Raw genomic sequence first — 26717 nt, 5'->3', positions numbered from 1 at the left:
TTTATTAAACCACAACCTTACTTGTAGTAAGTAGTAAGACCTTTTAAGCTGATGTTAGTGTTGGCTAGTTCACATGTTTTTCTGCACTGCATGAATGCCAGTTACCACTAGAAAAAAATCGCTTTCTATGTGCCCCATTAGCTCTGCAATGCAGTCTGTAAGTGCAGTACAGTGGGCACTGTGCATCACGGTCTAGTAGAACAATGCACCATGCTGCTGGGCAGAAACATGAATAAAGTGTTACTTTGTCAGCGGCTTTGCACCCCTGCAGGGGGCATGCATGCGGCCAGTGCGCTGCTTGTGCTGTGATTATTCACAGCAGAAGCAGATCTGCGGGTGCTGGGCACTTGATGTCCGCTGGCACCCGGTGATCATCAGGTAGAGACTCAGAGCTCCCTTCTGACAGGGGGGAAGGGATGGAATTTGTGTTGCTGCAAAGTAGGGACTCAAATCCACCTCTTTTCCTAGTAAAAGCAGCACACATAGTAAACACAAACACTGGCCAAGCACACATTTGATTGCCCTAGATGTTTAACTCCTTTGATCGCCCTAGATGTTTAACTCCTTCCCAGCCAGTGTCATTAGTACAGTGACAGTGCATATGTTTAGCACTGATCACTGTATTTGTTTAACTGATTCCTGCAAAGTGTCAGTTAGTGTCCAATTGGCCGCTGCAATATCGTATTCCTGATATAAGTCACTGATCGCCGTCATTACTACTATAAAAAAAATATATCAAAAATTCCAGTATATATTTGATAGTTTGAAGATTCTATAACATTTGTGCAAACCAATCAATATGCGCTTATTGGGATTTTTTTAACCAAAAACATGTAGCAGAATTGTCAGAAATCCTTAATCAGACCGAGACAGAAGTACAGTTAAATCACAATTGTTTAATAATAAAAAGATAAACAGAGTAAGCGTAGTCAGAACATAGCCAGAGTTCAGGAACCAGATCGGATAGTCAGCCAAGCTAAACGTCAGGGAGCCAGGTATAAACGTAGTAGAATAGCAAGCAGGATCTGGAGCCAGAAGGAACGTCAGCCAAGCAAGTCTTCAACAGGAACGCAGGAGTCTCTGTGATGTTGACCAAGGCGAAGGCAGAGATCATCTGAGCTGGACAGCTTAAGTAGGCAGGACTAACGAACAGGATCATCAACACTGTGGAGACATGGGAGCTGGCAATTAGCCGACAGATTAGCAGCCAGCTTAGAGAAGAAAGGACTGAGCCCAGCCTTGTCAAGAATACATATTGGCCTAAATTTATGAAGAAATTATTATTATTTTTTTTTTTATTGGATATGTTTTTAAAAAATGTTTTTTTTTCAAAATTGCCGGTCCTTTTTTATTTATAGCACAAAAAAAAACAAAAGTAGTGGTGATCAAATACCACCAAAAGAAAGCTCTATTTGTGAAAAAAATTTACATAAATTGTATTTGGGTACAACGTTGCATGACTGCGCAATTGTCAGTTAAAGTAACATCGCAAAACGTGGCCTGATCATGAAGGGGGGATTATCCTCCAGAGGTCAATTGGTTAAAGCTGGATTCCAGGAATTCAGTCAATTTTGCAAAAAGAGAAGGTACACTGTGAGTTGCATTACATCTCCTGGGCTGATCTCTATCATTTATATCTTACAGGTTTATTGAACTGCCGATAATTACACTTGACTCAAGACACTTTGAGCTGTGAGAGAGGAGAAAGGCACACAGAGTGGCTATACCCACCCCTCCCCTCTGCTGCCCATTCAGAGAAGCCTTTGTATATTATGAATGTGTTCACAATGTATACAAAGGCTTATGTGATTGCACATGATGATAGGAGGGACAGCCATAGTAGCTGCAGTGACTCTACTGTTCAAGATCAGATTCACTCTCCTGGAACTACAGCGATGACTGTCTTCCAGGAGTACTATAAAGCGCTTAGATAAAAGAGCTAAGCCCAGGAGATTTCATGCACCTTACTGGACTTATCTCATAATGTGCCTTAATTTTTTTGTAAAACCACCCATCCACCTCCCCCGCTGCTTGCCGGTCGGTCTGGCACTTACCCCTTCAGCGGCGACAGGCGGCAGGCAGCAGGGTGCCGCGAGCTTCGGTGCTCTCCTTCAAGGTGGCGGCTTGCAGCTCCTCCCCTTCTCCTAGGTGTCCAATAGAATCGCCTGGGGGGCTAAGCCAATCGGGAGACCGGTGTCAAAACCCGAATATTCATTTATTGTTGTAACACACCTGGGTGGGATCGCAGCGCATGCTCTGCAACCTGAGCCCACCCTATATTGAAGCCTATTAGAGTCTCTTGCTCTAACTGGCGCTTCAAAAAAACAGCCCCTCTGCATTGGATTCCATGCGCCAGTGTCCTGAAAGGTGCTCGACGCATGGATAGGGAAGGCTGTGATGGACGGGGGGGGGGGGGGGGGGCGTGCACCATTAATGGACTGGTTGGAACAATAAATGATATGCAATAAGGGGATGTAAACACATATCTCCCGCCATTACAGAGTCACACGCAGACCTAAATTATATTTTTATTAGAATAATGCCTTGTACACACGATCGTTTTTTCCAATGAAAACCGATCGTGTGTGGGCCCCATCTGACTTTTTTCCATCGGTGTAAATAATTAGAACACGTTTTACATTTTTCAGATGAAAAAAAAAACGATAGTAAATTCCGACCGTCTGTGTGGAACTCCATAGGAGAAAAATCCATGCATGCTCAGAATCAAGTCGACGCATGCTCGGAAACATTTTTTTTGGCTTGTCATAGTGTTTTACGTCACCGCATTTTGGCACGGTCGGAATTTAGTCTGATAGTGTGTAGGCAAGACTAATGAAAGTCAGCTTCATCGGAATTCCGACGAAAAATTCCATTGGATTTTATTCCATCAGAAATCCGATCGTGTGTACAGGGCATAAAACGCTGCATGATCTGTCTAGCCAAACCTATATTTTGCATATGTATGTCAAATAACCAAACCCCCCTCCCACCACCACCACCACCACCTCCTGGGTCTAGGAAACAAGAGAGAAAGTATGTCAACAATCCATGTAGAATTAGGTGAGCTGCCCATTCAGAGAAGCCTTTGTATATTATGAATGTGTTCACAATGTATACAAAGGCTTATGTGATTGCACATGATGATAGGAGGGACAGCCATAGTAGCTGCAGTGACTCTACTGTTCAAGATCAGATTCACTCTCCTGGAACTACAGCGATGACTGTCTTCCAGGAGTACTATAAAGCGCTTAGATAAAAGAGCTAAGCCCAGGAGATTTCATGCACCTTACTGGACTTATCTCATAATGTGCCTTAATTTTTTTGTAAAACCACCCATCCACCTCCCCCGCTGCTTGCCGGTCGGTCTGGCACTTACCCCTTCAGCGGCGACAGGCGGCAGGCAGCAGGGTGCCGCGAGCTTCGGTGCTCTCCTTCAAGGTGGCGGCTTGCAGCTCCTCCCCTTCTCCTAGGTGTCCAATAGAATCGCCTGGGGGGCTAAGCCAATCGGGAGACCGGTGTCAAAACCCGAATATTCATTTATTGTTGTAACACACCTGGGTGGGATCGCAGCGCATGCTCTGCAACCTGAGCCCACCCTATATTGAAGCCTATTAGAGTCTCTTGCTCTAACTGGCGCTTCAAAAAAACAGCCCCTCTGCATTGGATTCCATGCGCCAGTGTCCTGAAAGGTGCTCGACGCATGGATAGGGAAGGCTGTGATGGACGGGGGGGGGGGGGGGGGCGTGCACCATTAATGGACTGGTTGGAACAATAAATGATATGCAATAAGGGGATGTAAACACATATCTCCCGCCATTACAGAGTCACACGCAGACCTAAATTATATTTTTATTAGAATAATGCCTTGTACACACGATCGTTTTTTCCAATGAAAACCGATCGTGTGTGGGCCCCATCTGACTTTTTTCCATCGGTGTAAATAATTAGAACACGTTTTACATTTTTCAGATGAAAAAAAAAACGATAGTAAATTCCGACCGTCTGTGTGGAACTCCATAGGAGAAAAATCCATGCATGCTCAGAATCAAGTCGACGCATGCTCGGAAACATTTTTTTTGGCTTGTCATAGTGTTTTACGTCACCGCATTTTGGCACGGTCGGAATTTAGTCTGATAGTGTGTAGGCAAGACTAATGAAAGTCAGCTTCATCGGAATTCCGACGAAAAATTCCATTGGATTTTATTCCATCAGAAATCCGATCGTGTGTACAGGGCATAAAACGCTGCATGATCTGTCTAGCCAAACCTATATTTTGCATATGTATGTCAAATAACCAAACCCCCCTCCCACCACCACCACCACCACCTCCTGGGTCTAGGAAACAAGAGAGAAAGTATGTCAACAATCCATGTAGAATTAGGTGAGCTGTGTTAAGACTGCCAAGCAATACCTAATAAATAGTTTTATGATGGTAAAAGTAAACTGACTGAAGTCTCTTTGCACTTGGCCTGTCTTACCCTGCTGTGTCAGGAGTGGTGCGGCTTGACAGTTATTATTATTATACCATTAGGTTTTAAAAATTGTGAGCTTTTTATGCCAGTCCAGTATACAGGAACAAAAATCATGGCACACGTATCTAAAAATTTCGACTGCTCTGTAAATCATTGTTACTGAATATCATGGAATTTGGGAAAGATGCAGGCACAAACTTCTCTGTAGAATTTACAGTATATATTGTAAAGAGGGGAGCCCTGACCCTGAGTAACAGGTAATTTACATATATAAGTCCTCTCATCAGTCATTATGCGGACACAGTGGCAAACAACTGCACCCCCCCCACCCAGGCGGCAGATAAGAACCTCAAAACCCCGCCCGATCGCTTGCTCGTTTGCTGTCTGCCAGTCGGCCGGGCACTTACCCCATCTAGGTGGCAGGAATCGGCAGTGGGCATCGGCTCCTGTGTCCTCTTCTCCATCACGACGGCTTCCGCCGTGCGTCTCCTCCCCTCCTCCTAGGCATCCAATAGGATCCATTCCCAGTCGATGCTTGTTACAGGGAAACGCGTCGGTTGGAGAGAATCTTGTGACGTCACCACGCACCAGCTGGCAGCCTGAAAGCTTGTGTGTTTGTATGTTTTTTTTCTTTGTTGTGCCTGAGAATAATTATTGGAATAAAATACGAATGATTTATTGAAGTTCCTCTCTTCTGTTTTTTAATTATCTTAAATTCTGCTGGAGGTGTATTGAGCGGAGCATTTCGGGAAGTGGTTTACCCATCCTATTAACTTTTCATGGAGGTGACTGACTAGTCATTTTGGAAGTGGTTTTTTACATCAGATTTTTATTTTTTTATGGTTTATATACCTTTTTTGGGGACTTTATTTAAAACATAATTAATCAAGTTTGGTTTTTAGTATATCGTGTTTTGCACTGTAATTTGCACCCTATTAATCAATTTAATTTGATTATCTTAATCACTTGACAATATTTTTATGTTTATATGATCACTGATTATTTTCAGTTTTTTTGCGCAATTATTTTTTGTGTATATCCAATAGGATCGCCTGTCCTTTCAGCCAATCGCTTGATGGGTCTCAAGACCCGCTGATTGATTTGCCGATTCGCTACTGTAACACACATGGGTGGGCTCAGTTCGCACTGCTTACGCCCCAAGCCCACCCTATTTTTTAGCCTATAAGAGCCTCTGGCTCTAATCAGGTGCTTCAAAAAAACACCCATCCTGCATTGGAATCCATGCATCCGGCGTCTTGCATGGGGGGCCGGACGCATGGATAGGGGGGGCGGCATCTGTCAGCCCTTAATGGATGGGCTCCCCTGTGAAGACAGCAGATGTCAGTGAAGTGGGCAGTGGGAGAGGTAAGCATTGCCTGCCTTACTTTGCATGGAAGCCCTGTTTAAAAATATTTTTTAAACCTAGCAACAAAGTCACTTTAAAAGAGAAGTATAGCCAAAGCAGGAGTGCAGTTCGTTTTGAACTCTTGTAACCCGTTTTCAGGAGAGCAGGTTTAAGTCACTTTAAAACGTAATTTATTTATTTTTGTATCTGTACAAGGGACAGTGCTTACATTAAATAAGAAGTGTCCCTTGTGCTGGTGGCCTTCTCTTAATTTAACCCCTTTGATGCCGAAACTGTTTTTATCTTTTTTTACACACATTTAAAAAAACGTTTTAGGCCTGAAGACTGAAAAAAAAAACATTATATATTTTCTAAAAGTAGACACCCCATACTCATATGTCTGCATTCATACGTGACTCTAAGGGTGTGGGAGGGATATACAGTATCTCACAACAGTGAGTACACCTCTCACATTTTTATAAATATTTTATTATATCTTTGATGTGCCATCCCATGCCTGACGAAGGGGCCCTGCGTGGCTCCGAAACGTTGCACTCTCTTTGTGTTGTGATCATGCAATAAATCATCCGCTTGAACGCTATTTTCATTGTTCCATGGTGTGCTGGTAAATATCTTAACTGTAACTTGCACCAGTATCCAGCTGGTTGTTGCTACAGCACCCAAATCCAAGAGCTTATCCAGGAAAGTGTGCAATGGGAATATGAAGTATAACACTGAAGAAAGGACACTTTTCTACAATGTAAAATAGTGAGTGTACATCTTGTATAACAGTGTAAATTTGCTGTCCCCTTAAATAACTTAAAGCAAAGTTCCACCCAAAAGTGGAACTTCCGCTTTAAGCACTCCTCGCCCCCTTACATGTCACATGTATGTAATTTAATTTTTTGGGGGGGGGAGTGGGTGCCTACTTTAGAGAGGGTCTTCCTGTCCTACCTCCTTGTTCCACTTCTCGGCCACCTAGGCAACTCCTCCTCTACCCCTAGGCAGCTCCTCCCTCTAGGCAATCTTCTGGGACACGTCACAGGTCCCAGAAGATTGCCTGTCCACACGTAAAGCGCAGCGCGACTTGGCATGCGCAGTGCGCGCCCAGCCATTAAGCCACAAGCTGTCACGACCGGGTGCCCACAGTTCCAATGACGGCGCCGCGGAGAAGAGGGGGGAGAGGAGCGGGGCTTTGGGAGCCCACATAGCTGTACCGTGGGATAGGCAATTGTCTGTTTATTAAAAGTCAGCAGCTACACTTTTTGTAGCTTCTGACTTTTAATAAAAGGAAAAAAGCCTGGAACTCCGCTTTAACACACAGCCATTAATGTCTACACTGCTGGCAACAAAAGTGAGTACACCCCAAAGTGAAAATGTCTAAATTGGGCTCAAACTGTCAGTATTTTGTGTGACCTCCATTATTTTCCAGCGTTGACTTAACTCTCTTGGGCATGGAGTTCACCAGAGCTTCACAGGTTGCCACTGGAGTTCTCTTCCACTCCTCCAGGATGACATCACAGAGCTGGTGGATGTTAGAGACTTTGTGCTCCTCCACCTTCCGTTTGAGGGTGTCCCACAAATGCTCAATAGGGTTTAGGTCTGGAGACACTTGGCCAGTCCATCACCTTTACCCTCAGCTTCTTTAGCAGCCAGGTGTGGAGGTGTGTTTGGGGTTATCATGTTGGAATACTGCCCTGCGGCCCAGTCCCTAAAGAGAGGGGATCATGCTCTGCTTCAGTATGTCACAGTTCATGTTGGCATTCATGGTTCCCTCAATGAACTGTAGCTCCCCAGCGCCGACAGCACTCATGCAGCCCTAGACCATGACACTCCCACCACCATGCTTGACTGTAGGCAAGACACACTTGTCTTTGTACTCTTTACCTGCTTGCCACCACACACGCCTGACACCATCTGAACCAAATACGTTTGTCTTTAGCAAACTGTTTGGTGACGTACAACAGGTACAACGGCACTATAAAGAGGAAGTTCGATTCAACTGGCGCCACCCTTGGGGCTGCTTTTGCTAATCTTGTGTTACAGCGTGTTAGTAAAAGTTTGGTGAGAAACGATTCGCGCTTATCAGTCTTCGTGCTTTCAGATCGTATTCTGCGGTTCAGTTTGTGCTTGTGGGTTCGTATCTTGTCTTTCAGGGCATGTAGTCAGGTCGTAATTGTTTTACAGTGCGTTCCTGTCCGCTCGTTTCTGATTTTCAGGTCGTTCTTCTGAAACTGTGGTGACAGATACTGACCTGTTGTGGGAATTTACACCACGTCCTCCACTTATCTTTCCTCCACTTCTCCTTCCTCCACCTCTCCTTCCTTCACCTCTCCTTCCTCCACATCCTGAGGTCTGGGTTCCTGGCGAGGTGGTTGGTGAGGTCTGGGTTCCTGACGAGGTGGTTGGTGAGGTCTGGGTTTCCTGGGCTCTGAGGAGTGGTGTCCTCTCTCCCCTATGAGAATGAAACAAAAGGTACACTTAGCACACACATATTTGAGGGCAAAATTAGGAATATTAAACATTGTTAGAAAGTGGGGTACAAGTGTCTGTTTGGGCAGTTACAAGCAGAAGACATGATTTTTGCAAACACAAATCTTGACTACTCACGTTTTTGGGACAAGTTTCACACATGTAGACACCCCAAAAATGCACAGGAGCACCTGTGTTGGTCACCCTAAAAAGATTGTTCTGGTGGCCCACACTAGTGCTCTTGAGTGCAGATGTGTAAACAGCTGCTGAGTGTCCTCTCCTTTAGACTGATGTTCTAGTTACAAACACATCAGCTAGACACCAATGTAAAAATATTTCTTGAATATAAACAGGCATATTAAAATATTTTTTACCCTGTATCTTCATAAAACATCGTATGTAGTGGCCGAACGATGTGTCTGAAATGACCGTTATTTTCTAAGGTCCTATATTCAAAAGTATCAACATGGAGCAACATGCAAGTTCTGAAAAACAATAATAAAATAGGGACACAGGAGAAGTACTTACTTTTTTCTTTCATTCTCTTAATGCTCCTTAACTGTTCCGGCTCCCTCAGTTTGAGGTCTGACCACCTCTTTCTGAGCTGCTCCTTCGATCTTTTCACCCCAAAATGTCTCTTCAGACTTTTTACCACTTTTTCCATAATTTTGGCCTTCCTTAAATTAGGGTGGTTATAGGGCCCATGCCTGGCATCATAATCAGACTTTAGCAATATGTCCGCCATTTCCGCGTAGGACATGTTAGATGCCTTAAATCTGCTCCTCGTTTGTGACGTTTCCTCATCAGGCTCTGGGCTTGTTGTGTCGTCGTTCGACGAATTTATAATTACAGACACCTGCTCATCAGACTCCTCCATGTTGTCATTTTTGGATGAACTAGGCCTAATTGGTGACACCCGCTCATCTGATTCTGCCATGTTTTTTGCTCGCCGAAAGAGAAGGGGTGGGGAAACATCGAGTAAGCACGTCATGGGCGGGCGGCATGTGCGGAGTGTCACGCATGTGTAGTGTATATAAAGCTTAACACACATGTGTCGTACCTACGTTCAGTGTGCGGAGGAAGTCGTAAAAATGACGAACGTGTGAATGAAGGTATGATTTGAACTTCTGACATTAGTGGCCTATACTGCATATAGATTTAAGGCCTATATGGGAATAAAGATTACTAGAGTTTATAGACTGTGATTGACATTAGTATATTTGTCCTTAGTGAATTCATAGATAGATTAAGGGAGTTGCCCGCTCTTTGGATGACAAAAGACCCCATCCATAGGCAAAAAGGGCTAAGGACAGCAGCACTGAAGAGCCTGCTCCCATTTGTGCACACAAGGATGCCCCATGTAACCGCTGGACACTAAAATTGGGACCTTGAGAGGCACATACAGGGGTGAGCATAACAAGGTCCTGGCTTCTCAGAGGTCTGGAGCAGCAGCAGGAAAGGTATATGTACCGTCGTTATGGTACTACAGCAGACTGCCCTTTCTTGACGACCACCTTGAAACAAGGCAGTCACTTTCCAGCCTTCCCCCCAGACTCTCCTCCAGAAAAACCTCCAGCCAACCCTCCAGCCCTCCCTCCAGCCAACCCTCCAGCCTTCCCTCCAGCCAACCCTCCAGCCTTCCCTGAAGCCAAGCTGAGCCTTCTCAGGAGAAGGATGAGCCTTCCATCTTGGAGCAAGACCCGGATGTGGCTGTCTGGAGCCAGGTATAGTATTTTAAATGTATTTATTGTGAAAAAAAAAATGCTGTAAAATAGATGTTAATATGTAAAAAATATATAATGTTTGATCTAAAAGTGTTTTCCATATCAATAGACAGTAGTGGCCCAAAAAGTTGGGAAGAAAAGAATGAAAACTGCTGAGATCAGAATGACTTTCTATTTATTTTCAACATTCATGAGCTGAAAATTGTGTGTGATTGTTGAACCCAAAACTCAAACTGTCCCTTTTTCATACACAGGAGGACATCAGTGTAACAGCTGCTCCTTGTGCTGGCTGTTTTCTGTATAACAAGCACTCGGCGTGGCTTCTTTTTGCTAGTAACAGGCACTTTCAGCGCCGTAATGCGTTCCATGCTGGAACGCATACGGCGCTCGCGCGATGATGTCATATCCCAGCGCCGTGGTGCGCTCCAGCGTGGAACCCGGAAGTGCGCTGCAAATCGTCGCTTCTCGTTTGAATCAGTGCTAATGCACTGCATCTGATACCAACCTATTAAGGAATTCAGGAAACAGATGAACAGTGTTCTATTATTGTCAGCCGTAGCTCGGCCACGCTACACATACCGCTGCCTTTGCTCCCAGCTGCAACACCGCTCCAGGAAACAACTACTACTTTGGTGCTAATGCACCTACTGCAACAGAGCATTGCTGGGGACAAACTTTGAGGCCTTGCTGAACACCCTACATCACGCAATCCCTATGTGCTGCATTGAAGCTTACTGTCAGGGCCAAAGCGCTGTACTTCCTCCTTTAACACACCAGCGTAGTAGATTGGCTTCCCGGCGGCTAACTGGGCACTTTAGGCGTGTGCGCATACGCATGTGACCTCTCGGGGCCAATCACCAGCGTGACTGCCCTATTTAAACCAGCTCCTGTCAGTAGACAGATTGCTGGTTTATCGTCAGCTACTTCCTGAACCTGTGTCTCTGGAAACCATTTCCTGTTGGAATTCCGTCCGACTCACCTCTCACCTGGAACCTGACTTCGGATTGCTTCACCACTCTATTGAACTCTTCTGACCCCGACCTTGGCTTGTGACCTGGACTCTGTTGTTGTTTCTCCTGCCCTTGAACCTCTTGGCTTGTGACCCGGATCTGCTGTCTTCTCTGCTCCCCGAACCTTGGCTTGCACCCCGGACTTTCCAGTTTGTTTCTTGGACTCTTTCAGTACCGGTTATCCGGCTTCAGTATCGTTTGTTCCTGTTTCCGTCTGCAGTCACCCAGAAGCACCTGTCATCTACAACCGTCACCGGTCAACGCTTCTCCACTGGCACCGGTACCGCCTCGTGCTTCCGCCACCTGTTCCAAAACTCAGTGGGCGGGCGCGCTTGGTCGTAAAGGTGAACCACCCTCGGCAGTTCGGTCTCGGTGAGTACTTGATTCCTGATAGTATAAACCAGCCGAAAACAAAAAATGTCCGAGACCGACAGGGTGCGTTCACCTTTCGAGACACTTTGCCAGCAGGTGTCCGCGCTTACCGAGGCGGTGCAGAAACTTCAGGAGGGATATGTCCAAGTCGATGGCCGTCTACAACAGTTAACTGGGTCTCCTGGGGTAGCACCCCCACCTGCTGCATCTGCTGTCGGGACTTCCTCATCACAGTCCATTCCCAGTTCAGCTGTCGGATTGATCCACCCGGAACCTCGGGTCCCTCCTCCGGAGCGTTTTTCTGGCGAACGCCGAAAATACCGGGCGTTCAAAAACGTGTGTACTTTATACTTAGACCTCCAGCCTAGAACTTTTTTCTCCGAGGCCGTGAAAGTTGGATTTGTTATTTCCCTCTTGTCCGAAGAACCCCAGGCTTGGGCGCACAGCCTAATGGAAAAACGAAGTCCGATCCTAGATTCACTGGACTCTTTCTTTGATCATATGGCTCAGTTATATGATGACCCGCAGCGTATGGCTTCTGCTGAGACCGTCCTCCATAATCTAACCCAGGGGAGGCGTCCGGTAGAGAATTATACCGCGGAATTCCGCAAATGGTCAGCTGACACCGGCTGGAATGATGCAGCACTAAAATACCAATTCCGCCAAGGACTCTCAGAAACTCTCAAGGATGAGTTGGCAAGAACCGAGGCTCCCGCTTCGTTAGAGGCCTTGATCCAGTCCGCCACCCAGCTGGACCGACGTTTACGAGAACGACGCACTGAGCGCTTCCAGACTTCACGCCCTGCTTGGGTTCCACCCAGGGTAGTTCCAGCTGCATCCCCTCCTGTGGCTCCTCAACACGGCAGTCTTCCAGACCCGGAACCCATGCAACTCGGACTGGTTCGAACCCCTCTCACCAGTGAGGAAAGACTGCGTAGACGCCAGAATAACTTGTGTCTGTATTGCGGTGCCACCGGTCATTTTCTTCGCACCTGCCCCATAAGACCGAGTAAGTTCCCGATTCAACCCGTTTTCAACCTTCATGTCTCAAATAGTTCTCAAACTCATCTTGTACTCTTCGTCTCTTTACAGCTACCGGAAAAGACCATCCGCCTCCCGGCCATCCTTGATTCAGGTGCATGCAGTAATTTTCTGGACTCCAATTTAGCCCTTAAACTCCACATACCCCTTCGCAATAAGGATCAACGCCTGCAAATACATTTGGCCGATGGCTCTCTTCCTAAATCGGGACTAGTCTCACAGGAAACTGTGCCTTTTCTAGCCATTACCGATTCAGGTCATCAGGAATTTCTACGACTAGATCTCATTCCTTCACCGCTTTTTCCTATTATTTTAGGACTTCCCTGGTTGCAAACACATCAACCTTGCATCGATTGGCTGAAGAAAGAGGTCAACTTTACATCTTCCTTTTGTGCCCAAAACTGCTGCGCACCCACGGTAGCCACCTGTTCAACTGTGGTAACCTCACCTGAACTTCCACCTCACGTCCCCTCTGTTTACCATGAATTTAAAGACGTTTTTGATAAACAGCAGGCTGACTCTCTCCCTCCCTATCGGCCTTATGATTGCCCGATTGATCTCTTACCTGGCTCTGAAATACCTTTCGGCCGCATCTTCCCGTTATCTGAAACCGAGCTTGCGGCTCTTAAGGAATACATCGACGAAAACTTACAAAAGAACTTTATCCGACCTTCTTCTTCTCCAGCGGGGGCAGGTATCTTTTTCGTTCAAAAGAAAGACGGCTCGTTACGACCCTGTATCGACTACAGAGAACTTAACCGGATCACCATCAAAAATAGGTACCCGTTGCCTCTCATACCAGAGCTTTTTCAGAGATTTCGAGATGCCCAGGTGTTTTCCAAATTGGATCTGAGGGGTGCCTACAATCTTGTTAGAATCCGAGTCGGGGATGAATGGAAGACCGCCTTCAGGTCACGGTTCGGTCATTTTGAATATCTCGTCATGCCATTCGGGCTCTGCAATGCCCCGGCCACCTTTCAACATCTGGTCAATGATATCTTTCGTGAGTATTTGGACGATTTTTTAGTTGTATACCTGGACGACATTCTCATTTTTTCCCCTTCTCTTGAGCTTCATAGGCACCACGTCAAGAAAGTTCTTACTATCCTCAGGAAACACAAATTATTTTTGAAAGCCGAAAAATGCGAATTTGAAAGAACGACGATACAGTTTCTAGGTTTTGTCATCTCCACCGGCGGGGTCGCCATGGATCCCCAGAAGATCAAAGCCATCTTAGACTGGCCGACACCAGTGGATAAGAAGGCAGTGCAGCGGTTTATTGGCTTCGCCAATTTCTACCGGCGATTTATCGTCGGGTTTTCTGCCATCGTGATTCCTATCACCAAACTTACCCACCAAGGCAGCCATTTTCACTGGTCGCAGGAGGCTCAGGAAGCTTTTGAGAAACTAAAAAAGATTTTTTCTTCAGCACCTGTCTTACGGCACCCTGATCCAAAGTTGCCCTTTACTTTGGAAGTGGATGCCTCTGAGACAGCCCTAGGAGCCATTCTTTCACAAAGGCAAGGGTTAAAGTCCCTACTCCATCCCGTGGCCTTTGCCTCCAGGAAACTAACAACTCCAGAGAAGAATTATGACGTAGGGGACAGAGAACTCCTCGCTATCAAATTTGCCCTCGAGGAGTGGAGGTACTTGTTAGAAGGAGCAATTCACCCGATTATAATTTTTACGGACCATAAAAATCTCGAGTACTTGCGCTCCGCAAAACGTTTGAGACCTAGACAAGCTCGATGGGCTCTTTTTTTTTTACGATTTAATTTCCATATTACTTATAGGCCTGGTTCGAAAAATGGAAAGGCGGACGCACTTTCCAGGATGTTCCCAGAGACTCCTTGCACAGCGGAACCAAGTACCATCCTGCCTTCCCGGAATTTTCTCTTGGTTTCTGAGACTGATCTGTTAAATTCCATCAAAATTGCATCCAGACAAATCTCGGACCCAGTATCATCGTCACTAAAGGAGCGCGATGGCTTATTTTGGCTTCAAGACAGGATCTACGTTCCCACCGAGATCAGGCAATCAGTTCTGAGCACCTTCCACGACCGTAAGTTAGCCGGTCATTTTGGGGCAAGGAAGACCTCTGAACTACTTTCCCGTTATTTTTGGTGGCCAAAATGGAAACAAGACTGTAAAACTTACATTTCTTCATGTGCAATCTGTCAACGCAACAAGGGTCCTAAAACCAAGACCTGGGGGTTACTTAAGCCTCTGCCAGTTCCAGAACGTCCGTGGGCTGATATTGCTCTAGATTTCATTGTAGATTTACCTCCATCGGAGGGCTTCACGACAATCCTGGTAGTCGTGGATCGCCTGTCTAAAATGGCACATTTTCTACCCATGGTTGGAACCCCTTCTGCTGCCGAAACGGCGAAAATTTTCTTCAAAGAAATCGTTAGGCTTCACGGGGTCCCCAAAACCATTGTCTCAGACAGAGGGGTCCAATTTACCTCTAAATTTTGGAGAGAGCTTTTCAGATCCCTGGAAGTCAAAACATGTTTGTCATCGGCCTACCACCCGCAAAGCAACGGGCAAACGGAAAGCACGAACCAAACTCTTGAACAATACCTCAGATGTTTTTGTTCTGCCTCCCAAGATGATTGGTCATCTCTATTGCCCACCGCAGAGTTTGCCTACAATAATTCTGTTCACACTACCACCAACCAAACACCCTTTTGGGCTAATTGCGGTTTTCACCCGGCCTTCCTGCCAGACCCTCTCCCGGAGATACCTGTCCCAGCTGCCCAGGAACGTATAACCACCTTACAGTCTAACTTTCGGAAACTCAGGGATGTAATGCAGCAAGCCCAAGAGGATTATAAGAAATTCTATGATAAGGGAAGGAAGGACTGTCCCTCTTTTGAAATTGGGGAAGAGGTCTGGCTCTCCGCGGCTAATTTGAAGTTGCCAGTTCCTGCCCGGAAGCTAGGTCCGAGATTCATTGGCCCGTTTAGAATCAAACGCAAGATCAACGAAGTAGCTTTTGAACTTTCATTACCCAACTCTTATAGAATCCACCCGGTTTTTCATGCCTCCCTCCTAAAACCTACCATCCCCGACCCTTTTCAGGGAAGGGCAGCTCTTCCTGCACCACCAGTGGAGATTGATGGAGAAGAGGAGTTTGAGGTCGAGGCCATTTTGAGCTGTAGAAAAAAGGGGAGACAACTCCAATACCTGATCAAATGGAGGGGCTACCCTCCAGAAGACAACTCATGGGAACCTTCAAGAAATGTGCATGCCCCTCGGCTAATTCGTGTTTTTCACCAGGAGCATCCGGAGTTGATGGCCAGTTTAGGCGTCCGGAGTCCGCCCCTTGGGGGGGGGCACTGTCAGGGCCAAAGCGCTGTACTTCCTCCTTTAACACACCAGCGTAGTAGATTGGCTTCCCGGCGGCTAACTGGGCACTTTAGGCGTGTGCGCATACGCATGTGACCTCTCGGGGCCAATCACCAGCGTGACTGCCCTATTTAAACCAGCTCCTGTCAGTAGACAGATTGCTGGTTTATCGTCAGCTACTTCCTGAACCTGTGTCTCTGGAAACCATTTCCTGTTGGAATTCCGTCCGACTCACCTCTCACCTGGAACCTGACTTCGGATTGCTTCACCACTCTATTGAACTCTTCTGACCCCGACCTTGGCTTGTGACCTGGACTCTGTTGTTGTTTCTCCTGCCCTTGAACCTCTTGGCTTGTGACCCGGATCTGCTGTCTTCTCTGCTCCCCGAACCTTGGCTTGCACCCCGGACTTTCCAGTTTGTTTCTTGGACTCTTTCAGTACCGGTTATCCGGCTTCAGTATCGTTTGTTCCTGTTTCCGTCTGCAGTCACCCAGAAGCACCTGTCATCTACAACCGTCACCGGTCAACGCTTCTCCACTGGCACCGGTACCGCCTCGTGCTTCCGCCACCTGTTCCAAAACTCAGTGGGCGGGCGCGCTTGGTCGTAAAGGTGAACCACCCTCGGCAGTTCGGTCTCGGTGAGTACTTGATTCCTGATACTTACAAACGGATAAGTAGCCATTCTATCACTTGTAGTCCTATCCTACTGCTAGTGTTCCATCTAATATATTTGTGTTACTAAATGTGCCGTGTGGATATCAACATACTATTTGGGAGATACTGCTGTGCTAAGGACTGTTTGCTAAGGAGTACCTTAAAGGGTCAGCTACCCTGAAATTACTAGAGCAATATTTATCTCATATATGCAACTATAACTACCTGAGCTATATTGCCTCTTTCATGCAACTACTATTACGTCTGCAATATTTACCTCATGTATGTAACTACAATTACCTGAGCTATATTGCCTCTCATATGCAACCACTGTTACCTGAGCTATATTGCCTCTCATATGCATCTACTATTACCTTAGCTATATTGCTCTCATACGCAACTACTACTTGTTACTATAACTCCTATTTACTACGAGCTTGACATACATACAAATCCTTATAGGCCTTGTCCTAATTGTTTGAACATGTTCGCTCTAACTTTTCTATACTAGGGGTTGATGCCATTTCCTAGCATCCCCCTTAGTGGCCTAATACATCCCTATATGCTCAAGGTGATATGATGTAGAGAACCCCCAAACTCCTGTTTGTGAGGAGTGATGCCTGGGGTCCCTTACTGATAATCACTTGCATGTAGAGGTGTATTGGAATATTGACCTTGAACTATATTTGTAAACGCTAAGCTCTGGTCGCATGTTGTAATGCGTCCATCCTTAGTAGCTCAACGCCTTTCTTTATGTGACACAGAGATGATGTATAGATCCCCCAAACTCCTGTTACGAGGATTATTTGTCACATAAAGAAGCGCATTGAAATCCTTGCTAACCGTAGTTGTGGTTCACTCCGTTCACCAGTGCTGTTACAATCAGCCAGGGCGAGGGTCTGGAAAGTGTCAGGCAGGAGGAGGCCAGGGTGAGTGGCAGAGAGGAGGTGGCAGGAGTGAGTGGCAGAGAGGAGGTGGCAGGAGTGAGAGGCACAGAATAGGTGGCAGGGCCAAGTGGCAGAACAAGGTGCCAGGTGCCTCCCATCCGCCTTCCAACAAGAAGGGCCAGGAGGGATAGGAGGGTGAGCGAGGCAGCACTAGCCCTGATTAAAGAGGCACAGGCCACACTCCAGCAGCCTACCACCACTGAAGAGGGCAATGGCACCCTCGTAATGGCCAAAATTAGCCAGATGTCCATGGACCAACGCCTCATATTTGAGCCCCTACTAATTAGTTTGCTCAATAAGGGGGTGAGGGGGACACAGTAATTTGTAGCCACGGCCATCCTCTTCCACCTGCTTCTTCTCAACCTCATCCTCCTCCACCTTCTTCTCCTCCACCTTCATCTCCTCCACCTTCTTCTCCTCTACCTTCATCTCCTTCACCTTCTTCTTCTCCACCTTCATCTCCTCCACCTCCTCCTCCTCCACCTACTTCTCCTCCACCTTCATCTCCTCCACCTTCTTCTCCTCCACCTTCTTCTCCTCCACCTTCATCTCCTCCACCTTCATCTCCTCCACCTTCATCTCCTCCACCTCCTCCTCCTCCACCTTCTTCTCCTCCTCCTGACATTAGTACACCTCCAGAGGCACAGGCTCCAGGCAAGTGAAGAAGGAAGGCTGCAGAGAAGACTGCAGGGGAGGCTGCAGAGAAAGCAGCAAAGAAGACTGCAGGGAAGGCAGCAAAGAAGACTGCATGGAAGGCTACCAGGAAGACCAGAAAGTGATGGCCTTGCTTCAAGGTGATCTGACAGAAGGCAGGCTGTTGTAGTACCACAAACTTGGTACATATATCTGACCTGCTGCTGTTCCTGACCTTTGGGAGTCCAGGACCAGATTGGACTCCCTCCTGTATGTGCTTCACAATGTCCCAATTTTAGTGTCCACACAGAGTTGCACAAATGGCGGCAGGTTCTCCAGTACTGCCTTCTATTTATTTTATTTATATTCTTTACCAGAATAAATGGTCATTTTTTTTACAGTTCATACTTGCCTATGTGTTTTTAATCAACCCAAAAATGTAGCTTGTGAGTAGGCAGGTTAACTTTAAAAAAAATACAATGGTCTAATTATAAAGGGACAGATCAGATAACACCAAACAATAATGTTAAAATTATGGTAACTTGACACAACAAAATTTAAAAATAAATCATGGAGATGACTAGAAATTAAATAATAATTAAAAATGCAGATCTGTATTTAAAAATAAAAAAATAAAATATATCTTGCTATATAAATGAATCAAAAATATTAATGAGATCAGCATGAAAAATGTTACAAAAAGTTAGTCAGAACTCTGTGTGAATATCAGCAGCAAAAGAAGTTCATTATTGTTTATTATCGTACCATTCTAAAGATGATTGAAATGCGCAGCATTTAAACGATGCAATGATCTTTACAGCGTGACGAATGTGCTATCTCCATTACGAACCCTATTTTTACCGAAGGTGCGCTCCCGTCTCATACTTTATTCTGAGCATGTGCGGGTTTCTAAGCATACACACGAACGTTGTTTCTCGTGGTAAACCAGTCCGACAAGAAACATGACATGGAAATTGAGACTCCCGACGAGAAAAAAGAGAGCAGGTTCTTTTTTTTTCTCGTCGAGATCCACGACAGTTTCTCAACTAAAAACATACACACGACCGTTTTTCTCTGCAAAAATGCTCTGCCAGTATTTTTCTTGAGAACCACCAAATTTAACACACCTGCTCTCCATTCACACCTGAGACCTTGTAACACTAACAAGTCACATGACACCAGGGAGGGAAAATGGCTAATTGGGCCCAATTTGGACATTTTCACTTAGGGGTGTACATGGGTGTACTCACCTTTGTAGCCGGCGGTATAGACATTATTGACTGTGTGCTGTGTGTTTGAGGGGACAGCAAATTTACACTGTCATACAAGCTGTACACTCACGACTTTACATTGTAGCAAAGTGTAATTTCTTCAGTGTTGTTACATAAAAAGATATAATAAAATATTTACAAAAACGTTAGGGGTGTACTCACTTTTGTGAGATACTGTAAGTGTTTGGGTTTAACTTTATTTTTATACACTTTTTTCCCTATAAACTTTTTATCACATAAGGGGGTGAGGTTGAATGTTCTGCTCTGAGGGTGTATGGAAGGGAGGTACAGTCGCCCAATCTCTTCCATCTCTTCCATCTGAAAGACAGTAGTTGGCATGTGAGATTTACACACATTCCTGTCTGTTGTAGGAGGACTGAAGATTCAAACAAAGAGCGCAGCCACCAACACAAGCGACACTTCTCATTCAATGTAATCACTGTTCCTGGTGCAGATTTCCAAAAATTTAGCAACCTTTCTCTTCTACTCCAATGTGTTAACAAGCCTGCGCTGGATGAGGATGATTCAGCACCAGTAAACACAGTAAGGCCCCGTACACACGACAGAGTTTCTCGGCAGAATTCACCGAGAAACTCGGTCAAAACCTGGATTCTGCCGAGAAACTCTGTCGTCTGTACAGTTTTGGCTCGATGGAGCCGCCGAGGAGCTCGACGAGAAAATAGAGAACATGTTCTCTATTTTCTCGTTGTTCTATGGGAGAAGGCGGCCCGCCGAGCTCCTCGGCGGCTTCATCCCAGAACTCGACGAGGAACTCGACGTGCTTGGCACGTCGAGTTCCTCGGCCGTGTGTACGGGGCCTAACCCTCATATTTTCACAGAGTCAGCCATTCAGAAGGACATAATACCACCAACTATAGGGGTTTACCTCGTGAGGCAGACAGCTGTACAAGATGAATGCTAGGAGTCATTTTAGAGTCTCTCAGAAGGTAGGCCGTGTCCCAGAAGTCAACTTTCATGTTTATGACCATCATCATATATCTTTACATGTGTTATGTCTATGAGCTTATTGTTGTGGTGTCTTCTCTTGTGCCGGCAATGTAGAATGTATTCTAGTCTCAAGAACTGCAAAACCTCCATGTTGTTTAGCAGCCACCTTGTTCTGGATATTCACTACTGAACAGCCCTTTTCACCAAAGCAATCATTGAATCATTTAGCCCTGGTTCACACTGGGTACGATTTGGAACGATTTGAGATGCGATTTGACATGTCAAATCGCATCTCAAATCGGCGGCAATTGTCGGCAATGGCACTGTCCTAATCGGTGCGACGCCGCATCTGCGATTTCAAAAAGTAGTTCCTGTACTACTTTTTGCGATTTCGGGCCGCGATTTTGCCGAAATCGCGGCAAAATCGCAGCCGCGAAATCGCGGTAAAATCGCGCATTTTACCGCGATTTTGAATTCGCAGCAGTGTGAACCTAGCCTAAATGCTAAGAAAAATTCCATCCTTTGCGGATAAAGCTGTCAAGCCTGTACTTTCATGCATACAGTAATATGTATATAAATCAGGGGTGTCCAAACTTTTTTCAAAGAGGGCCAGATATGATGAAGTTAACATGCGTGAGGGCCGACCATTTTGCCTGACATTCTTTGAACTATTAAAATTCGGTCTAAGTGTGTTTGCCAGAGCACTAATACACTGCCCAAAAATAATTCTCTTGCCTTTGTGGCTGTGTGTGGTGAAGAGATGAGCTTGGGAGTCTTATATACAGGGCTTTTTTTCAGGGGGAACTTGGGGGAACTCAGTTCCACCACCTTTGGCTCAGACCCTTTGGTGCCTGCTCACCACAATCACTTGTAAACACAGAAGTCTGGTTTCTGTGTTTACAAGTGACAGCTCTGCACTCTGTATTTAACCAACCTGAACTCTGCACCCTGTATGTAATGCAATCCTGGTATTTAAGGCCTTTCGACTGTTTGTGAAATCTGAACGGGGTCGTGGTTGAGTTCCTGCACATATTTTCTGAGAAAAAAAAGCTCTGGTTATATATATATATATATATATATATATATAGGCCCGGATTCTTAAAGCACTTACGCCAACGTATCTTTATATACGCCGCGTAAGTGCACAGATGCGCCGTCATATCTATGCGCCTGATTCCTAATGCTAGATACGCCTGAAATGTGGCTTCATTCGACCGACGTAAGTTTCCTACGCCGTCGGAGCCTGGGCGCATATATACGCTGGCCACAAGGGGCGCTTCCATTGACTTACACGTCGAATATGCCCGTTGCAGTAGTATACGCCGTTTACGTAAGGTTATTCCACCTATAGGAGGCGCATCCCATGCAAAGGTATGGATGTCGGAACAGCCGTCGTATTTTACGTGGTTTACATAAGTCGTACGTGAATGGGGCTGGGCGTAGGTTACGTTCACGTCATAGGCATTGAGCCGTCGTATCTTAGGGAGTAAATTCGACGTGATCCTGAGCATGCGCGCGCATGCGCCGTTCGTTCGGCCCATAATTTGAATGGGGTCAAGCTTCATTTTAATGGATCACGCCCACTTCCTTCCTACTTTGAATTAGGCGGGCTTACGCCGGACAATTTACGCTACGCCGGCGCAACGTTGGAAGCGAGTGCTTTGTGAATACTGTTCTTGCCTCTCAATGTTACGTCAGGATAGCGCATATGAGATGCGCTACGCCTGCACAAATATACGCCACTCTACGTGAATCCGGGCCATAATATCTATCTTTTGTGGCCCCATTGAATCCCTGAGCGCCGATCAGGAGTGTTATTTGGATATACTGTATTTATCGGCATAAGTAGTCTGTAGGGTTCAATATTGAGTTGGCTCACCCTTTGCAGCTATAACATTTTCAACTCTTCTGGGAAGGCTGTCCACAAGGTTTAGGAGTGTGTCTATGGAATGAATGAATGACTTGTATAGCGCTATTATTGCGAACTGAATCGCCTCTGGGCGCTTTTTCTAGCCAGTGTCTGCTTGGCTGGTGCGGTCATTTTACCCCGTAGGATTGTGACACACTTGGGACACACAGTCATACACACAGATATACATATATATACTGGGCCAATTTGGACAAGATCCAATTTACCTACCAGCATGTCTTTGGAGTGTGGGAGGAAACCGGAGTACCCGGAGGAAACCCACAGAGGCACAGGGAGAACATGCAAACTCCAGGCAGATGGTGTCGTGGTCGGGATACGAACCAGCGACCCTTTTGCTGCTAGGCGAAAGTTCTACTCACTACACCGCTGTGCTGACCTACTTTGTGAGGTCAGGCCTGGCTCACAGTCTCTGCTCTAATATATCCCAAAGGTGTTCTATCGGGTTGAGGTCAGGACTCACTCAATCATATCTTTAGTATTTGTGCACTGGTGCGCAGTCATGTTGGAACAGGAAGAGGCCATCCCAAACAGTTCCCACAAAGTTGGGAGCATGAAATTGTCCAAAATGTCTTGGTATGCTGACGCCTTAAAAGTTCAGTTCACTGGATCTCAGACCCCATTCACACCTGAGCATAGTGTTTTCAGGCAGAAATTCGCGCAATTTTACAGCGATTTTGGCGCAATTTTTGCAGCGTTTTTTACCGCGTTTTTGCTGCGATTTTGTACAGGTCAAAAGGTCACCAATGTAAAAAGCCGAAAAACGCCCAAATCTGCCTAATAAAAAGTCCCAGAACTTGTTTAAGCTTCAGGCGTTTTGGAGCTTCTGGCTTCAGGCATTTTAGAGTGGAGATGTGAACCATCTCCATAGAGAATAATAGATTTTTTCCCCTCCAGCGTTTTGTAGCTTAATTCCTCATGCTACAAAATGCTCAGGTGTGAATGGGGTCTAAGGGGCCAAGCCCAACCCCTGAAAAACAACCACACACCATAATATCCCCCTCCACCAAATGATTTGGACCAGTGCACAAAGCAAGGTCCTTAACCACTTGCCGACCGCCTCCTGTACTTATACGTCGGCAGAATGGCACGGCTGCGCAAAGTAACGCATATTTACGTTACTTTAAATTTCGCGCCGCGTGGGCCTGCGTGCGCCCCTGCCGCGAGCTCCGTGCCCGCGGGACCCGTGGACTCGATGTCCGCCAGTGTCCCGCGATCGGGTCACAGAGTGGCAGAACGTGGAGAGGCAAGTGTAAATAAGGCATCTCCCCGTTCTGCCTAGTGACAGGACACTGATTGTCTGCTCCCTCTCATCGGGAGCAGACGATCAGTGTCGTGTCACAGTATCACTGATCACTGTATAAATGTGAATGGTCCCAAAATAGCATCAAATGTGTCCAATGTGCCCACCATAATGTCGCAGCCACGATAAAAATCCCAGATCACTGCTATTACTAGTAAAAAAAAATATGAATAAAAATGCCACAAAACTATCCCCTATTTTGTAGACGCTATAACTTGCGCAAACCAATCAATAAACGCTTATTGTGATTTTTTTTTTTTTTTTTTACCAAAAATATGTAGAAGAAAAACAAACTGAAAAACAAAATTGACGTCCTTTTTTCCCACAAATAGAGCTTTCTTTTGGTGGTATTTGATCACCTCTGCAGGTTTTTATTTTTTGCGCTATAAACAAAAATAGAGCGACAATTTAAAAAAATAAGCATAATTTTTTACTTTTTGCTCTAATAAATATCCCCAAAAAATGTATATAAAAAAAATAAAATTCCTCAGTGTACTTGTACTTTTGTTTTTCAGTTTGTTTTTCAGTTAAAGCGACACAGTGCCGAATCGCAAAAAGTGACCTGGTCATTTGGCAGCCAAATCCTTTGGGGTAGAGGAACTTGATTGACCTGCACAGAGTTCTGACCTCAACCCGATAGAACACCTTTGGGGTGAATTAGAGTGGAGACTGCAAGCCAGGCCTTCTTGTCCAACATCAGTGCCTAACCTCACAAATGCGTTTCTGGAAGAATGGTCAAACCTTCCCATAGACACACTCCTAAACCTTGTGGACAGCCTTCCCAGAAGAGTTGAAGCTGTTATAGCAGCAAAGGGTGGGCCAACTCAATAATGAACTCTACGGACTAAGACTGGGATGCCATTAATGTTCATGTGCGTGTAAAGGCAGGCGTCCCAATACTTTTGGTAATATAGGGCCAGATCCTCAAAAGGGATACGCCGGCGTAACTGCTGTTACGCCGTCGTATCCCTGTTTCTAACTATGGAACTGATCCACAGAATCAGTTTTCCATAGTTAGGCAGAAGATCCGGCATGTGTAAGGGACTTACACTGCCGGATCTTAGGATGCAGTACCGCAGCCGCCGCTGGGGCATTTTGTGTCGAAATGCCGCCTCGGGTATGCAAATTAGCACTTACGGAGATCCACGAAGCTTTTCAGCTTCGTTTTTTCTCCGTAAGTTTTAGTTTGCAAACGCAAAATTAGGGCTGCTTTTACAAAGTGTAAACTGTTTACACCATGTAAAAGCAGACCCTTCTGTCCAGCGACGCAATTTTTTTTTTGTTTTGAATTTTTTTTTTCGCGCCGTATCTTTTTTTTTTCCCGACGCAACTTTATTGACCCAGCGCAATCCACAAAGCTCGGCGTAACGTAATTTCGCGATATGCACGTCGGGAAAATGACGTCACGAGCATGCGCAGTACGGACGGCGCGGGAGCGCGCCTAATTTAAATGGGAATCGCCCCCATGAAAAGAGGAACGCCTTGCGCCGGCGGAATTTAAGTTACACAGCCAAAAATTTCTAGGTAAGTGCTTTGTGGATCGGGCACTTAGGTAGAAATTTTAAGGCAGTGTAACTTAAATGGGAAAAATTAAGTTACGCCGGATCTTTGTGGATTACCCCCATAGTGTATATTAGATACTATAGATTGATAAGAGCCTTTTTAATACAGGAGACAATAGAACTACTATAAAATTAATGTTTTACTGTACTATGAAAAAAGAAAACCTATCACTTGCATTATTTTATATACAATAAACTTTAGTAACTAAATATGGTTAGACATTCTACAAATAATTACTGATAAGTAGACTGAAAATGTGCAAGGGCCCATTCACACCTATCTGCTCTGGTGCGCTACATTAACACATACTCGTTAACGCGTGTTATGTCGCATCTCGTTTACGAGTGTTGTGTTAAGGCAGCCCATAAGGCAGAAAAACACACCTGTAACTTTCTTTTAGTGAAGTGCAGCATAAGGTGAATGGTGTGAATCCAGACTAACTTTTACATCTTATATAAATAAACCTGAAACCTAAGCATATCATTAAATATAAAAGTAGGAAATAAGAAAAAAAGCTTGTTTGGTTTCTTAGGACCTGTTAAGTTGCAAAAATGAAAGTATTACTAAACCCAGGACCCTGCATTCACTGTATCTGATCTCCCATTGCACACAGAACATGTAAATTCAATTATGTTAGCAAATATAAACTGCCTTTTCTCATCAGCAGTATATACAGTAGCAGTCTTGTGACTTCTATCAGTGTCTGGTTAAAGCTTCTAGGAGGATTTTTAATTCTCGGCTGACTGTCCTATGAGGCTGCAGGACCCCTGACCCTCTGTCTGGACAGTGCTGATTGATCACATGCACCCTCCTAAGAAAAATAAAACGCTCTAACAATACACACCAAACTGAGCATGTGCAGAGTGTCTCCCAGGGCTCTGTTCTATCAGCAGATGGATTGGGGACTGTGGAAGAAGGGGAGGATCCAAGATGACAGGATCAAACAGCCTTTTTACACAATGCGCAGGATTAACCCCTTATGCTTTACTGCATATACATGTAGCGATATGGACTACCAGCAGAAAGCACCGTACCTATCAGTGTTTCTAGACATCGCTTGTCCTTTTGGTAATCAGTGTAGCCAGTGACCTCATATTTGTGTGCCCAACTTCAGATAGTTGCTTTGCACCCATGTACTCTAAGACTACACATCCCAGGGATCTTTGCTGTGACATGAAGATTGCTGGGAGTAGCTATAAAAGGAGTGGAAGGCCCGCGCAGAGTCTCTTCCTCCCTGGCCTGACCCAAGACAGACCTCTCTGTGCAACAGGGAGAGAGGTCGCGGCCAACCACAAAAAAATCTTACTTCCAACCCGAGGTCTAAGGGGCCTAGCTCTGTTATTTGCTGTTGGACATCCTGTCGTTAACATCACTCAGATTTCCTGCCTGTCTGTGTGGTTGCGTGTGGCAGGCTTCACTTTGGAAGATCAAGACAGCGGATCCGTTGCACGAGTTCCTGTACAGAAGACATCAAGGCGACACTTTACTGCATTGCTTGAACATTGTACTGAGACAACTTTAGATCTTCACCACTAGGAATCATCAAACCCAAATGGATTACAGTTAATGAGCTCCAACTAGCTAGCGAAGAACATCAGATCTGCAACGTGGAAATCTTTTGCCATTACTTATAGGAAGGCCTCTATACTGCTTTTTGTAGACCCGCTCCTTTCATTAGGATAGC

At 45.6% G+C, this 26717-nt stretch overlaps 1 long non-coding RNA gene across 1 annotated transcript in view; it reads right to left on the bottom strand.

The window, feature by feature from the left end:
- LOC120928746 overlaps positions 1–26717 on the bottom strand; it is a 32309-nt gene that overhangs the window by 819 nt on the left and 4773 nt on the right. The gene's annotated exons all lie outside the window — the stretch shown is intronic.

This window comes from Rana temporaria, chromosome 1 (assembly GCF_905171775.1).
Source record: "Rana temporaria chromosome 1, aRanTem1.1, whole genome shotgun sequence".
Classification (NCBI taxonomy): Eukaryota; Metazoa; Chordata; class Amphibia; order Anura; family Ranidae; genus Rana; species Rana temporaria.
This window is presented reverse-complemented; position numbering and strand designations above follow the sequence as displayed.